At 35.9% G+C, this 17,506-nt stretch overlaps 1 long non-coding RNA gene across 9 annotated transcripts; it reads right to left on the reverse strand.

Moving 5' to 3' along the window:
* Nucleotides 288-4,737, reverse strand: LOC109946783. Of its 9 annotated transcripts, XR_002269853.1 has the most exons (9): nt 4,270-4,737; nt 3,932-4,022; nt 3,530-3,609; nt 3,087-3,165; nt 2,444-2,809; nt 2,035-2,139; nt 1,848-1,904; nt 1,230-1,299; nt 288-897 (listed from the first exon to the last, which is right to left on the reverse strand). It is a non-coding gene; the product is annotated as an uncharacterized LOC109946783 (long non-coding RNA). The 9 variants fall into 9 exon arrangements; XR_002269850.1 differs by having other exon boundaries at nt 288-1,904; nt 4,270-4,365; nt 4,452-4,737; XR_002269849.1 differs by having other exon boundaries at nt 288-1,299.

Raw genomic sequence — 17,506 nt, forward strand, 5'->3', positions numbered from 1 at the left:
CTAGTTGTTGACCAGTTCCAGGAAGTGCCGAGCCTTCTGATTTCTTGGAGAGCACGCGATCTTATTGTTTAGTTTATTCAGTTCATTCAAAATAGAAACTCTGTTCTTCAGGTCAATATGTAATTGACGCATTAAAAACATTAGTGGCTAAAATATCAAGATGCTATTATTAATGCCATATTGTTTCGAACATTTTAATATTTTCACAACCAAAAAAAAATTAAGGAGATTATTGGTCAAATTTGGAGAAGAACAATAAACCAATCTAGGGAAGATTTCTATAAAGATAGAAATTAATGAGCATGCATGCATTTTAGTTAACAAACAAACTTGTCACATCACTGATGTACATAAATTTTAACAATATACTTTGTTACATTGAAACAAATTGATCATCTTCAATCATGCACATGATACTTGAGACCCAACAAAGAAGAGGCCAGAAGGGCAGCAATGCTAACTTCAGAACACTTGCAGCACTTTCTACAACGGACAAGATGCCGGTATTGAAGTTTATATCTGTCTTGACATAGTCGGGGCTGACAGAATTGATGCGGAAGTTGGGGTATTTCTTGGCTAGAATCCTTGTATATGCAGGAAAAACAGGCCAGCCCTTGCTTTCAATAAAACCCTCCTTGAAGTCTTTTAGTAGCTGTGTCAATACCTCATCTACTCTCTCTTCTGTTAGGTAATCGGAATCACTAATTAAAAATGCCTTTGACCCAATCACTTGGTATGTTCACTAACTTCCCCGCGGAGGAAGAAACGTTAACAATTCTTGGTGAATCGGATAACTGGAGGAGTGGAATAAGTGCTTCAGCTGTTCTTTTAGTACCATAGTAATTTACTAGCAAAGGTCTCCGTGTGATGCTGCGGTTTTAAAATCGTCTAAAATGTCTACAAAGTTGTGAAAATATGTAGCAAGTTTAAGTTACAAAATAAAGACTAATAACATGTTTTATATGTTGCTTGTCATGTTTATTAAAATATGATCAATATTTTAATAAACCCAAAAGGAAAAGGAAAAGGAAAAGGAAAATACGAAGACAGTATGAAATGAAAGAAACCCCAAAAGAAGGATGAAATACCAAACTTTCATTCAAATCAAGAAACACAAATAAAACATTTTGGACGAAAATTTAACTACTTTGAACATAAAATTCAAGGAGAATAAGTGAACAAAAAGTTTTGAAGGAAAATAGGGAGAGAAAAAAAAAACCATTTTCAACCTTGTCTAGCCTGCGAAGAACCTCCTTCTACTCACCGCCTCTTCTTGACTCTCTCGTACACGGTTAACATCTTACAAAAATTGAAAATCCACACAACAACAAAAATATAGGATAAGCATCTTTCAAAATAGAAACATAACAAAGTGGATGAAACACATTAAATAAGAGATATAATTAACTGCAATCATTAAGTTTTACTAAAGGTTTGGCAAAATCTGGGAATCAGAAGATTGCAATCGACAAAAGTCTCTCGTCCAAAAGCATAAGCAAATATCATAACAAAATCATTAGCCTTCAAAAAGGATGGAAGCAGTTTCATAATATCAGAAAAATCAAAGGGGAATTTAACAATTTGTCGATTGTTACAATTGTTTTCATGGTCACAGGCTGCACTTATAGCAAAGTGTAGAATTGGGACAAAAAACTTTGAGAAATTAGACATAACCTTTAAGAATTGGCAAGACAACTTGTCATACTTCATACCAGTTATGAAATTTATATTGAAAGTGCAATTACTGCTCAAGTAATCATAAAGGCAAAAGTAATAGAAATGTTATTTCTGTACATGGTGTACAACCCTCATAGATACAGAATCCATTTTGATGCATTCAAAATTACCTTGCTCTTTTGCACTCTTACATGAACCCGAACTCCAATTACTTCCTCTCCATTTACCTAATCAGTACAGAAGTACGTTCTATGAGCAAACAACATAGATCAAACTTTATTAGATGACCTAAGAGATAAATATACTCATCCATCAAAAAGCTGTCATGCAATAAGAAACAATGGCTATTGTTCTTACAGACTTTATCTTCCCTGTAGAACGTATTTCAAGCCGAACTGAGGCAAAGAATTTTAATGCAATTCCTCCAAATGTCGCTTGTGGAGTACCATAGTATACACCAATCTTGCAAAATGAACGAATGATGCCATTAGTTTTTGGAAGTGAAACAATTGTGATTAGGGGAAAATAACTAACAAAGAAACTTGACGGAACAATCAAAATCATACACATCTGAAAAATTAATGACTCAAATTCAGCTGCTTAGACCTAAGCACTCAAATCTCAATTATTGCAACGGGCCCAAGAATGGGTCATCATAAATATCTGAAAATTTTAAGGCTCAAAGTCAGCTGCTAAGATATAAGCACTCAATCTCAATTGTTTCAATGAATCCAAGTACATACCATCCAAATATAGATATACATACCATCCATTCAGCTGCTTAGCCCGTACTCAAAAATCAAGCCCCAACTCCTTCAGTTGCTTCTCATAGTGAAAGGAACCAACCCCAAAACTAGGCAAAAACAGCACTGGAAGGGAGCCTAAGGTTTCACATCCAGCTTTCTCATAATGCACACTGAATTCGGGCTTCCATTCCCAAAAGCAACTATTTACTGGCGCACCTGATTCACCTTTGGATTCATCTGGTAGACCAGGAATCAAAACTTTAGTTACTGGTTCCCCTGTTTCCGAAATACTTTCATTCTCTTCCCCTTTAATTACGTAGCCATCAGAGCTTCCACTTGATAAAATTGGACCAACATGTTTGAAGTTTTCACCGGTGTCTAATGACCTAAAACCTCCTTGGTGATTTAGTTGCTTCAAGAAAGGCTGATCTAAATTGTAACAGCTCAAAAACTTCTTTCTAACATCAAATTGCACCAAAAACTTTGTTTTTTCTAAAACCTAGGAGATTGAATTGATGTGAACTTGAGCTTTTCACAATCAATTTCCACCTTAAATTAAAAGTATCATAGCATGGTGTAGAACTGTATGAGAGTACTTCCATACCCACAAACTGTTCTGCAATGACCAATCAAAACAGGGATTCAACAACAATTTGACTTTACCTTTTATTGCATGAGACTAATAAAGTATCATAGCATGGTGGAGAATTGTATGAGAGCACTTCCATACCCACAAACTGTTCTGCAATGACCAATCGAAACAGTGATTCAACAACAATTTGACTTTACCTTTTATTGCATGAGACTAATTGAGAAAATGAATAAGAATAATTTGCAAATCACATGTTGTATGTAGCTTTCATGCTTCCAACTTTTCCTCAACACACACACACACACACAAAGCATAAACTGATATGAACAGAACTTAATATCAATTACCAATCATGAACTTTAGTAAACACCCAAAAACTGGTTAAGATATTTATTATAACTTGAGAAAAAAGACTAAATAAAATTAGCAACCAGTAGCTTTCCTGCACAACTCTAAAGGAAACACAAAGATTTATGGCAAAAGAAGAACAAATTTCTTAATTGTTTTGGGTTACCTTTAAAGTGAGCAGCCAAGTGTCGTTAGAGTTGCGATGCTTTGTGGAATTCTCAGTCTTCTCCAAGTATTTAGGAGATCCTTGCAAAATCGAGAGAGAGAGAGAGAGAGAGAGATATATATATATATATATATATATATATACCTACAAGGGATGTCCCTCAAATAAGCTTATTTGACGGATCCCTCAATGGAAGCTTTCTGTGTATATATATATATATATATATATATATATATATATTTGGGCAGTTGCTTGCTTACACGCTTCTTCTTGCATTAATAACCATGCAAAAAAATGAACTTTTAAATTTGTGTTTTATATGCATTTGCTAAATATCAATCAACCGGCCAAAAAACACGACAAAAGATTAGTTCAGGCTTGCACGCTGTCAAGTTCTTGTACCTGCTGAATGGATTCTTTTAACCAAAAAGTGCACCACAGTAAATGCACTTATAATTCTTCTCTCCCAAATCGACACATCCTTCAATAATTCCTACAAAGAAAAGAAATGTGCAATGGAGACAATAGAAGACACAAATGGAGGTTATCAGCAATAGAACAATACAGTTCAAATTTAGGAGAAAAAATTTAAATCACCCTATACGTAGCAATATCAGAAAGTCAAATATGAGCAATTGCATATCTGAAGTTTAAAATTGCCAAGCACAATTGCAATTGCATATCTCACCCTTGAATTCACTAAAAGCAGAAATTTTAACAATAAAAGGAAATGGAGTTACCTATGCAAAAGTCACCCTCTAAGCAATCAAAATCACAAAACAACTATCTCTGCATTGTCATTGTCATCAAAGATTTGAAAATTCTCTCTCATAACCCTACACCACCAAAAATGCAGCATCAATACTAAACTCAAAGAATAAAAACTATGGAATAAATTTGGGCAAGGAATTGAGGATTCAACAGTATGCTCAGAAACCCATCAGCAATAGAAGAACTCGCAGTTCGAAAATCTCTCAGACGAACGTTGGACAGAGGATGAAAGATGGTTGAACCAACGAATGAACAGATGAGATGCGATGAAGACCAAACGAACGGTGAGATTCGCAAGGCGCCAGCCCAAATGGAAATCGACGGCCCCAAATCCCGAAGACCGAAGCCGTGCATCCCATGGCTGCCCCCAACCAGCCCAACCAAGCTGGTTCGAAGCGGACGATATTTCTGTGGAAACGAAACAGTGCGGAGAGTTGGCATCCAAAGAGAGAGGGGCAAAAAGGGGAGAGCAGAAAAGGTTTAGGGGAGGGCATTTTCGGTAAAACAAAACAGCAAACAACAATAAAAGGAGGGGCATTTCCGTCATTTCACTGTGCTTTAGAACATTTTTAGTTGGATTGCGCTTTAGTATATATATATATATATATATATATCTAATTTGCAAGCATTCTTCTGTTAACGCGTATTTTTCAGTCAGAAATTTAGTCCAATCAATGTTTGCTCCTTCCTGCATCTCAGTATGCAGAAAATTATTCTTTGGCCCTGTTTTTATCTAAGTTTTCTTTCAGATAAAAAAGCTATCAAAGTTTCTGAATGTGGAAACTTTTACCAGGCAAGAAAAGTGAATCCATAGAAGATAAGCAACGTATTGGTTAACTCTAACTTAATTCATATCTGTTCTAGGAAGCATCAGAATCTCAGATATATGTATCTTAAGGCCAAGCTTCTAAGAATATGAGTTCAAGAGCAAGTTTATATGTAGAAATGTAAACAAACAATGTATTAGAGATCCTTCAAATCAATTTCAGATGAGCTTGTTGATAATAATTTAAAAGAGATGTAATCATACATGACTGTTAGATTGAGAATGTTGCAGAATTGAATATGACTGCATATCATACATGCAATCCTCATATTGAAAGTAGAAAGAACTTTAAAAGGATCTGTTTTGGTGGTTCCAAATATACTTTGTTGCATTAAAATAAAAGTTCAAGATGCTGCCCAATCTTCAATCAAAAATCTGACACTACATTCTGAACAAAGAAGAAACTTGAAGGGCCATCATTGGGCAGCAATGCTAACTTCACAACCCTTGCCGCACCAAACTCACAAAACATCAGACTAGCGCCATAGAAAGGCTTGAACGAGTTACCACATGTTCTAGTCAGTAACATTGGAGATATGAAAGAAGTAGCGCAAGTTACGATAAATAATGAAGGGACTGGCTGCTAGAATATGTAGTAGGCCGTTCAGCCTATCTATGATGCTAGTTTTTGTTTTGTGAGTTTGGTGAGCTTTTTGGGTGCCAAAGTTGTTGTTGCTGGTCTAACATTTCCCGGAAGGACAATCTTATAAATAGAATTTGAAACAGAAGCCATATTGAGCAGGGTGGTTAATTGCATCAAGGGATTTTTTATAGCCCAAGAACATTCAAATAAAATGAACAAAAAGCATCATGATTTCTACGCTTTGTTAGTTGGTTAGCATGCAGCATATGTGCTGAGAAACTTTTGACTCGACAACCAATCCCCATCTGCACTGTTGTAGTCTCCACGTGTTCATACTCAATTTATTCCAAAGTTCCAACCGAACACACCTGTTCGGAATTCCAACATTCTTATTGTTTATAGATATAATTCAGTCAACGTAATAGATATGAAATGTAAACAAGACACAATTTGAATCCTTGAATTGTCTGGAGAATCTCTGATCCTTTGATATCGATGTGCTGTTAGAAAAGTTACTTTGGTGGCGGGTGGGAGGGAGCAGTCTATAATAATTATGTTTTCACCCTGTTAATTATGTCCATGACTTCATTGTTAAAAGTTTATGGAGCAAACTTCTAAGAATATTAGAGGAAAGGAAAATCGAACCTAAGACCTCACGAGTGCAATGATAAATGTTATTAATCATTTAAACTACGTACAAGCTCATTGCCTTTAATCACTAGCTTTTAGACAAGAATTTTTTATTTATTTAAGAGAAGTCAAAATTTTGATAATATTAAACAGAATTAACAAAACAACCCATCTACCTATATATCTCCATGTACTATCACCCAAACCAAGCTTCAAGAATTTCATCACCACTCTCTCCTTCTTTCTCTCTCACTTTCTCTCTCCTTTCTCATGCAAACTTTGCATGCGATTTGTAAACGTAGACTCCTACTTATAGTAGTAGAAGTAGGCAAGAAGAAATCCCTCATTGGTTAATATTCTTGGCGGCAACAATACAGGATAACAACAACTTGAGGCCATCTTCAATCTTTGCATGTCCCGCCACCTAGCAAGAATGGTGACACCATCTCTAGCTACAATCACTACTACAAAAAAGAAAAAAGACGACGGTAAATCACCGTCGTGTATTCGGTTTTTCAATGGTCGTAGAATCCACCGTCATCTTTTCCCTCATAAACCACGACGCTAAATCACCGTCGTTGTTAAAATATACAACGTCATCAACAAATACAAAACGACGTCTTTGTACTGCAAAAAGATCTAAAAAAGCAGTCGAGGATGAGAATAGACGACCAACTCTCTAAAAAAACCGTCGTTAAAAAGGAAAAATATGACACATATTAACAGAACAAGGCCGCAAGATAGACATACAATGACGAAAATTAAAACAAGACGCCGTTAAATATCATTTTCACGACCATAAAAAATATGACGTCTTTAAATACATTAGAAGACGACGTTATTGATACCTACTACGTCGCCTATATAAAAACAACCGTCGTAAAATAAATTTTCCACTTCGATTTTTCTATAAAAGATGACGTGAAAATAGTTGTCAGTGCCATTATTTACGACGTATGTATTTATAGAGTAGACGTTGAACAACGAAACAACGTCGGTTACAAATATATGAGAGTCGTATTACAAAATTTATACGTCCTATTTTCAGAAACAAACAACGACGATAAATATTAAACGTTGTTAAATAAAACAACGTCGAAAACAAATAAAAACAGACGTGTTTAGTCTGCTAAAGTTCTAAAAAATAGTCGAGGATGAGAATAGACGACCAACTCAAACAAATCACCGTCGTTAAAAGGGAAAAATATGACACATATTAAAAGAACAAGGCCGCAAGATAGACATACAACGACGACAACTAAAACACTACGCCGTTAAATATAATTTTTACAACAAGAAAAAATATGACGTCTTTAAATACATGAGAAGACGACGTTACTGAAATCTACTACGTCTCTTATTTACAAACAACCGTCGTGAAATAAATTTTCCACTTCGATTTTTCTAAAAAAGATGACGTGGAAATAGTTGTCAGTGTCATTATTTACGACGTATGTATTTATATAGTTGACGTTGAAATGCGAAACAACGTCGGGGGCATTTATATAGTCGACGTTGTATTTATATGTATTCATTACTCACGACGCACTTATTAATATAGACGACGTTGAACTTCTAAACAACGTCGGTTCCAAATAAATGAGAGCCGTATTACAGAACATATAGACGGCGTTGATTATGATGAGAGCCATATTACAAATAACGTCGTTTAATTGATATTAGACGGCGGTTATAATGAATTACCGTCGGAATTCATTTCGTTCCTCTTCGTTTATAAAAGAACTTGCGACGTGGAAAATGTATGATGACGTCGTATTTTTTAACGTTCAGATTATATATCTCGTTTTTTAGACGTCGGTATTATGGGATTGGAGTCGTGTTATTTTGAATTACGTTGCGGTTCTTAATCCTTCCCTGACGTGATATCCTGAATAATTGCTTCACAATAGCGTCGTAGTTCTTCATTGTTACGTTGCTTTAAGACGTCGGTAAATATGCTGAATAACTGGTTCACAATAACGTCGTGTTTTATTTGAACGTAGAAAGTGAAGAAATCACATTACAATATATTACAAAATTAATGTCATACACTGCCAATTACATAAGCATCATTCAATCCATATATCTTCACACCCATCTCGAATATTTTGACCACCTAACTCACCCACCAGTTCATCAAATGTGTCAACATTTGGCATCCCTCTAGTAAATGGCTCACACTCAATTATCACATCACCTAAGACTTCATCACCAATAACATCATTATATTCTCTATTAGGCATTGATAACACTACCGACCAACCACGATGCATCGGGTCGTCAACAAAAAATATTTGTTTGACTTGAGAAGTCAAAACAAATTGGTCATTCCTATGTCCAATTTTACTCAAATCTACAAGGGTAAATCCAAGTTCGTCGACTACAAGACCAGAACTATCTATCCAATCACACCTAAAGACTGGGATTGTAAACTTTTGGTAGTCAAAGTCCCAAATTTCTTGAATGACACCATAGAAACCCATATTTGAGAGAATTGGGTTTTTATCCTTGGCACTAGCAACTTGCATGGTATGTGCAAGTAAATAAACTCCACTATTTTGAGTTGTCCGCACATCATCTTGTGCCTTGATATTGAATTTAATACCTTTAATAAGATAGCTCCTATATAATGGCACTGCCATGTTTGGACCAGCTGCTAGCCACCTTAAATTTTCTGATACGCCATGATTGTCTTCCTCAAGTTCACTTTGAACCTGCAAATTAATCATATCTTAATTCAATCTAACATAGAAATAAGAAGAAAATTAAAAGAGAAATATGTTATTCAACAACATATACCTTGAAGCGTAGCCATTGAATGAAAGTGCTATTGTGCTTATTCTGCAGCCACTTTGTTCTCTTTCTAAATTTTGGATAAGCAGTCTTGATGTGGATCATATGTTGCCTACATGACACGAAAAATTCAAGCATTACGGTCCCAAATATAGAAGATAAACATAAGAAATAATTTAAAATGGAAACTTAAAGAATAAAACTCATACGTACTCGATATAAGGTAGGACTTCCTCCGTATTCTCCAAGACATATAGATGTGCTTGATTCAACAGGTCCTGATCAACTACGCTCACTGTGCAACCTGATAATGGCTTTGAAAATCCCATCTTTTGGCTTGAAGGCACTCCAACTGTACTAACATCAGATAAATGCTGAGTACAAAACTCTGCCGCTTCTTCAGCTATATACCGCTCAGCAATGCAACCTTCGGGACGAGTACGATTCTGAACATACCCCTTCAGCACTTTCATATATCTTTCAAACGGATACATCCACCTAAAATATACTAGCCCACATAGACAAACTTCTCTGACAAGATGTACTACTAGATGAACCATTATATCAAAGAATGAAGGGGGAAAGTACTTCTCAAGCAAACACAGAGTAACTACTACATCTTCTTCCAACTTATCTAGCTTGGAAACATCAACAGTCTTTGCACATATAGCATTGAAGAAGAAGCACAAACGAGTTATTGCATACCTTGCAGGCTTCTCCAAAACAGAACGAATTGCCACAGGGAGCAATTGTTGCATTAAGGTATGACAATCATGTGATTTAAGGCCAAGAAGTCTTGAATCTTGTAAAGATACAAGATTTTTAATATTTGAAGAATAACCTTCAGGGACCTTCATACCATAGAAAGAATTGCAAACCTCTCTCTTCTCTGCTCTTGACAAATTCCAAGGCCCAGGAGGCAAACGAGTACGTCTTTCTCCATACTCGGGTTGCAAATCAGTTTTGACCCCCATGTTCAATAAATCTAATCGAGCAGCAATCCCATCTTTATTTTTTCCAGGGATCTCCAGCAATGTACCAATGATACTATCGCAAACATTCTTCTCAATGTGCATAACATCTAGGGCATGCCTCACAGGAAGGTATTTCCAATACTCGAGATCAAAGAATATTGATTTCTTCTTCCAACAAACTCTGTCACCATTTTCAACCATATGCAGCACTTCTTCTCCGGTTAATGGCTCAAGAGGTATGCCATATTCAGGTTTCCCATTAAAAGCTGCACGTTGCCTCCTATATGGATGATTAATTGGTAACCATTTTCTATGCCCAATGTAACAAATTTTGTGGCCATTTTTCAACCTGTGACTAGGTGTATCATCGCCGCATATTGGACAAGCTTTATATCATTTAACAACACAACCAGATAAGTTTCCATAGGCGGGGAAATCATTAATTGTCCACATTAATGCAGCTCTGAGTGTAAAGTATTCTCCATTATGTGCATCATACACTCCTATAATCCCATCCCACAAAGATTTTAAATCATCAACCAAAGGCTCCAAGTAGACGTCTATATCATTTCCGGGTTGTTTAGGACCGAAAATCAATAAGGTTAACATCATGAACTTTCGTTTCATGCACAGCCATGGAGGGAGATTATATGTAACTAAGATAACCGGCCAATAACTATATCTGCTACTTAAAGAACTGTGGGGATTGAATCCATCAGATGAAAGAGCCAATCTCAAGTTTCTCGGCTCATTACCAAACTCAGGCCATTTATCATTAAGAAGTTTCCAAGACGGGGAATCCGCCGGATGAGACATCTGACCGTCAATTGATTTTCTAACAGCATGCCAAGTCAAACTCTTAGCTGTCTCATGTGATTGAAACATCCTTTTAAACCTTGGAATTGGAGGAAAATACCACACCACCTTCGCTGGCACACCCTCTTTCAAGATTGAATCTTTGCCTTCCTTCCACCTTGAGATACCACAAGTAGGACAATTAGTTGAATCCTTATACTCCTTCCTATACAAGATGCAATCATTGGGGCATGCGTGCATTTTCTCATAACTCAGCCCCAATGCACACAAAGTCTTTTTAGCCTCATACATAGAGGTTGGTATTGTATTTCCTTATGGAAGCAAATCCCCTTGAAGTATCAATAATTCTGTAAAACAGACATCACTCATCCCATGTTTTGCCTTCAAATTATACAACTTCACTAATGCTGATAACTTCGTGTACTTTCTACAACCAGGGTACACTGATTGATCTCCATCCCCAATCACATTGGCAAACTCATACGGATCGGAACCAAAATCACCAAAATCATTATCATCCATATCAATTTCTTCAGACACAAAACTGTACCTACTATGGCCATCATCTTCTTCAACATTTCTACTAGCATTAGTAGTTGCTTCCCAAGGTTCTCTGTGAAATGTCCAATTCTTATAGCTTTGGTCAATTCCATTAAAGTATAAGTGATCCCTTATAATTCCAACCCCAAACAACTTCAAATTAACACATTTAACACATGGACAACGGATATGTGTTGTAGTTAGAAGATTTTCTACAACAGAGTTAAAAAATGCTTCCACCCCAAACTCATATGCCTTCGATCTTCTATCCGAGTGCATCCATGACTTATCCATCTCCGACACTATAACCTATAATCTATAATAAAGTGAAAATACAGGCAATAACCATCACTATAGCAGATTATACAAAGATCTAATAGCAAGTAATACACAACAGAGACGACGGGTTTTAAACAAAAACAAACGTATTTGGCATATATAGACGACGAATTTTCAACAGACGTCGTCTAATATAAGTAATACAAACGACGGTTTATGAAAAAACCGTCATGTATAAGTAATACAACGACGGTTTTTTCATAAACCGTCGTGTAATCGTCGTCGTATGCCTAAAAAGGCGTCGTGTCTCAGTTTATTTTCAAGAACCCAAAACCCATTAAGAACACAACATATATATGAAACCAAGCAAGAAACCAACATATACATGAAACCAAGCATGAAAACAATAAATCCATTCCCAATTCAACATAACATAGGGTGATTAAAAGATCCGAAAAAATTAAATCCATTCCCAATTCAACATAACAGATAATGTAATCCATGAACCCATTAAACAGAAAATCCATGAACCCATACCTATAAGCACATTATTAACAGATCGCAAAGCATATACCTAAAACCCTAACAAAACAACCTAATATCATTCAATGAATTTACAAGGGGAAGATAGGGTTTGTACTTACAGGTTGGACGAGCTCACAGATTCGACGGAGCCTGGAGAGTGCAACTTTTAATTAGAGCAAAAGTGAGAGAGCGAAATGTTATGTTGCGCGAAATCTGAAAATTTTAGGGTTCAGGGTTAGAAGTATAAGAATAAGAGCAAATCTAAAAAATTTAGGGCACGCAAAAATTTTTAGAGAGCGCGCTCTTTAAAACGTCGAAAGAAAAACCATGGCGAAAGTTCTACAAGAACCGACGTAAATGTAATATTCCACGACGGAAATACTGAACGTAACGCCGTTTATTTTGACGCTTCATTTTTCGGATTAATTTTAAATTTATTTTGAATATTTTGATATAAAGACGACTGAAAAACCACGTCGGGGTTAAGAAATTGAAAACGTTGTAAATTATAATAGACGACTTACATATTAAAATGACGTCGTTTAAAGTATAAACCATGTCGGATATTTTACTACACGACGTAACATATGTATTCCACGACTCAACTACCGTCGTTAAAAATTAATACCCTAAACCCTTAAAACTAAATTATATAATTTTAAAAATTAAGTTTATAAAAGGGTTTATGGTTTTACAGCCTAATATATACCCTAGACTACCCAAAAATTATACTTTAAAAATAAACCCCAATAAATAACAACCATAATCTCTAAACCCTAGACTCTAAACCCTAAACCATAAAACTAGAAGTGATTTTATGACTCATCAAAATAATTTTGTTTTGGATGGTCATTTTAAATTTTTGTTATTCAAAATGAATTTTTTCAAGGTTTAGGGGGAAGAAAATATATCAATGACTTCATAGGAGTTGACTTTGCATTTTTCTGATTTATTTTAAATTTATTTTGAATATTTTGATATAAAAATAATAAAATATTCTTATCACAACAACAAACCACGTCGGTGTTAATAAATTGTAGACGTTGTAAATTTTAATAGACGACTAAGTTGTTAAAATGACGTCTTTTAAATGAGAAACCATGGCGGATATTTAACTATCCGACGTAAAATATATATTCCACGACTTAACCGCTGTCGTTACAAAGTACTATCCTGAACCCTTAAGAAATTGAAGACGTTGTAAACCATAAATGACTCAATTGTTCAAAGAACGTCGTCTAAATATCGTTTTACGTCGGATTTGTTTAAAACGAAACAACAAAAAACGACGGTTTTTGACTTTATTAGGTCGTTGGAAATGTATTACACGTCGGTTACGCAATTTGTATGTTTATTTTTGTTTTAATTTAAGAAAACCTCAACAAATTTTTACATTATATATTATAGAAAAAATTTGTACATTATACATAAATATCAAGTGTTCAATAATTCCCCTATTCCAGGTGAAGGCAAACAAACTCTGCCCATTCATTCCGGACTTCATCAATTGCTTCTTGGGGGTATAGCGCTTCCTGTTTTCCCTTGGCATACTGCATAAACAATGACTATTAGGGTTTATAAATAAAAAGAAATTCAATCACAGACGACGATATTTTTCATAACCGACGTAGTATATCTATTCAACGACGGTAATTTTACATGACCGTCGTTGATAATACAAAAAACGACGTAAAATGTATGAAGGTAATTTCTTCTTACCTTCTTCTCAAACGCCAAGGAAGGATCCATGATGATGTCCCTCATGAAGCGCATCACATAATACCCGCATTCGACACTGCTGGGTTGCTTTGGTGTGCCTGACAGGGTTTTCCAAATTACTGCCTTACGGCCTGATCTGGCTATGTGAGAATTATAAATTTTTATAGCACTGTTCACGATGTTTTTGGCCTCTTCATCGACCACACGATTTCCTGGCAGAGGATCCAGAAAATGGACGGTTTCCCTCTTTGCTCTCATAATCAGCAAGATCCAATGACGGCTGCACAAAATTAATATAAAAATGACGGTTATTTACAAAAACGACGTATTATAATATTTCACACGACGAAATAAAGTAGCAATCGACGACATTATATATTTATCACGACGATAAATAACTACCGACGTGGTTAGTAGTTTCAAACGACTCAATAAAATAAAACACCGACGTGGTTAGTTTATACGCTGTCATTTATTGAAAATCATAAAAACAATATCCTGTTAAGGAGACTAACCCTGGATTGTAAGGCATCATGAAAATCTGTTCACCGTCAGTCCTCTGAAGTCGAGCTGCTACCAGTCGTGATCTGTCAGCTATTGTGCCAGAGTTGGCACTAACTGTAGCAGGGTCGATAAAGCCTACCATGCTGCACATATTTGCTTGTTTCAAAACATCGTGTAAGTACCTAAATATATAAAATAATATAAACAAGTCAGCACAAAAAAACACACGACGGTTATGTATAACAAAACGACGTATTATAAAATTTCACACGACGTACTGAAATAGACAACGACGTTATAATATATTTATCACGACGGTACATACTAACGACGTGGTTAGTTAGTTAAGACGACGCAATAACGACGGTACATACTAACGACGTGGTTATTTTAGAATGACAAACCTCATATATACAGCAATGACCGTAGCTCCTATTTCTTCCATGCCTGCAAATTGTGTAATATCTTCAGGCAGGAGGAAGGTATCGCGTTCTAGACCAAACACCTCCTTATCAATTGTAAAGTTCAGGGTCTTATCCTGAGGCACGAATGTCGTTTCCACATAACGACAAAGGGATTTTAAAGAAGATGGCGCCTCCATATTTGAATAATCAACAATTTCAAAAACCTGTTTAAAGAAATAAAAAAAATGACGTGGTAATTCAATAAAAACGACGGTTTAAGGAATAAAACGTCGTCTGAAAAGAATTTAAACAACGGTGAAAAAACCGTCGTGGTGAATAATTTATTACGTCTTAAAAAAAATTGCGCCGTCTAAGTTGTAAATAAACGACGGTTTAAAGAAAAATATCGACGTCTGAAATTTTGAAAAACAAATAAAAAAGGCAAAGTTATGTGAACATACCTGGTCGTCATGCTTTTCTTTTTCTTCTTTCTTCTCTTCATCTTTTTTTTCTTCTTCCTTCTCTTCATCTTTTTTTTCTTCATTCTTCTCTTCATCTTGATTTCCTTCATTTTTCTGTTTTAAGTAATAAAGAATGTAGAGAAAGTAAAAAAATTAAATTCAAACGTCGTGGTAAGACAAAACACAAGACAGTATGTAAGAATTATGGACGTCTTAAATTATTAAACGATGGTAAATAGTAAACGTCATGGGATTTATATATTACGTCGGGAATGACTAACACCGTCGTCTAAAAACCACAAAGTTTTAAAAATAACGACGTTTAATGGCGTGTAAAACAAGTAAACTAAATACGACGTGGTATTGAAATACAAACGACGGTTTATTTTTAAAATCATCGTGGTATGTATTTCAAACGACGGTTTTATTAATAATAACGACGTCTAATAGTTTTTAAAAAAAACAGAGAATTCAAAGTTCAGATATGTTACCTTTTCTTCCTGATGTTTTCCATTTTTGGCAGTATCATCCTCAAAATGTAGGGATCTCACATCACCTCCAGAGCAGCTTGCTTTGTCAGACATTGGATTTTTGGGACTTTGGCTAATTCTTGGTTTAAGCATGCTTAGATCAAAATTAGGAATTAATTGGGAAAGCTGACTCAGGAAATGCTCCCTCTCAGCCTCTACCAATTGTTTGGTTCTAGCCTCCATCCTTAAAGCCTCTTCCCTTGCCTTAGCTTCCATCTTTTTATTCTCTTCTTGAAGGAGAACTCTTAAACTGTCCTTTAAACGGTCGTCAAAGCTCATCCTCTGTGGTTTGGGTAAATTGAAATATTGCCTCAGGGAAATCCCAGCACCTACCCCTCTCACTCTGCCTGGATGCTCGGGGTCCAAAGCCATGGTCAGCACATCATTGCTGCCATATACAGTGACTTTGCCTTCCGAGACTTGTTTTTGCAATTCATCCTAAAACAAAGATATATAAAAAAGTAAGAACAAAAAACACACGACGGTTATTTATATACAAACGACGTATTATATAATTTCAGACGACGCAGTAACATATAAATCGACATTATTATAATTTATCACGACGGTAGTTATACCGACGTGGTTAGTTTTTTAAAACGACGAAATGAATAAACCACCGACGTCTTATGCTTTATCTACAGATAACAGAGGGATGATTCAATATTCACACCTTTAACGACCTTGTTTAAAACATTTCGACGTAGTAATTTAATACAAACGACGCGAAAATGAACCACCGACATCTTATGCTATAATTACAGAAAACAGAGTAGTGATTCCTGATTCAGACCTTTAACGACGTTTTTTAAAAAATTTCGACGTGGTAATATCATTCACACAACGCAAAATATAACATAAGACGTAATAAGAATTATTCACAGTTTAATAAAAATTTAAAACAGAGTGAGTAGGCTTACAATTAATTTTGCTTTCTCTGCCACCTTTGGATCCGGGATGTTACCATGTTTGTCCTGTCTAGCTCTCTTCCATAAGGTAGATCGATCAATTTCTACCCCAGGCATAGTTTCCTCTAATTGATCCTCCAAACCAGCATATCCTTTTCGAGACAATCGATGATTGTACTCAAGTTTCTCCCTAATCTGTGCATGTTGAGAATGCACAGACTCAAAATCTTTGGATAACCTTGAAGCTACAAAGGCATCCCATTGTGCTTTCTCTATGAATTTATATGTTTCAGGGGGTTGGCTTAATCTCTCCCTGTCATTGGTGTATGGAAGGATATAATGCCTCGTTAGTGTAGACTTGAAATCCTTCCATTTCTTGGCAGCAGAAGCTAACACAGAGTTCTTGCCCCCTTGACCTACCACAAAAGCAATGTCAACTGCTTCCCAAATCTGCTCCTTTATATCCTTGGGGATTTGAGCCCATTTCATGTCCACAAGTGGAACTCTGGAGCGTGCCAACACACCAATGTAGGACTGCATCTCACTATGTGCTTGGCCAATTCCTTTCCCCCTTTTATTGTACTCAACAATTGGCCTGAGTTTCTGAAGTTTTCTCTTCACAACACGAGGCATTATGCTCATACCTCGACCAGACTTTGAATCATCAGAGATTGTTGTCGTGCTGGTTAGTTCTGTCTCAGCAGATGATGAAGC

Source organism: Prunus persica, chromosome G1 (assembly GCF_000346465.2).
Source record: "Prunus persica cultivar Lovell chromosome G1, Prunus_persica_NCBIv2, whole genome shotgun sequence".
Classification (NCBI taxonomy): domain Eukaryota; kingdom Viridiplantae; phylum Streptophyta; class Magnoliopsida; order Rosales; family Rosaceae; genus Prunus; species Prunus persica.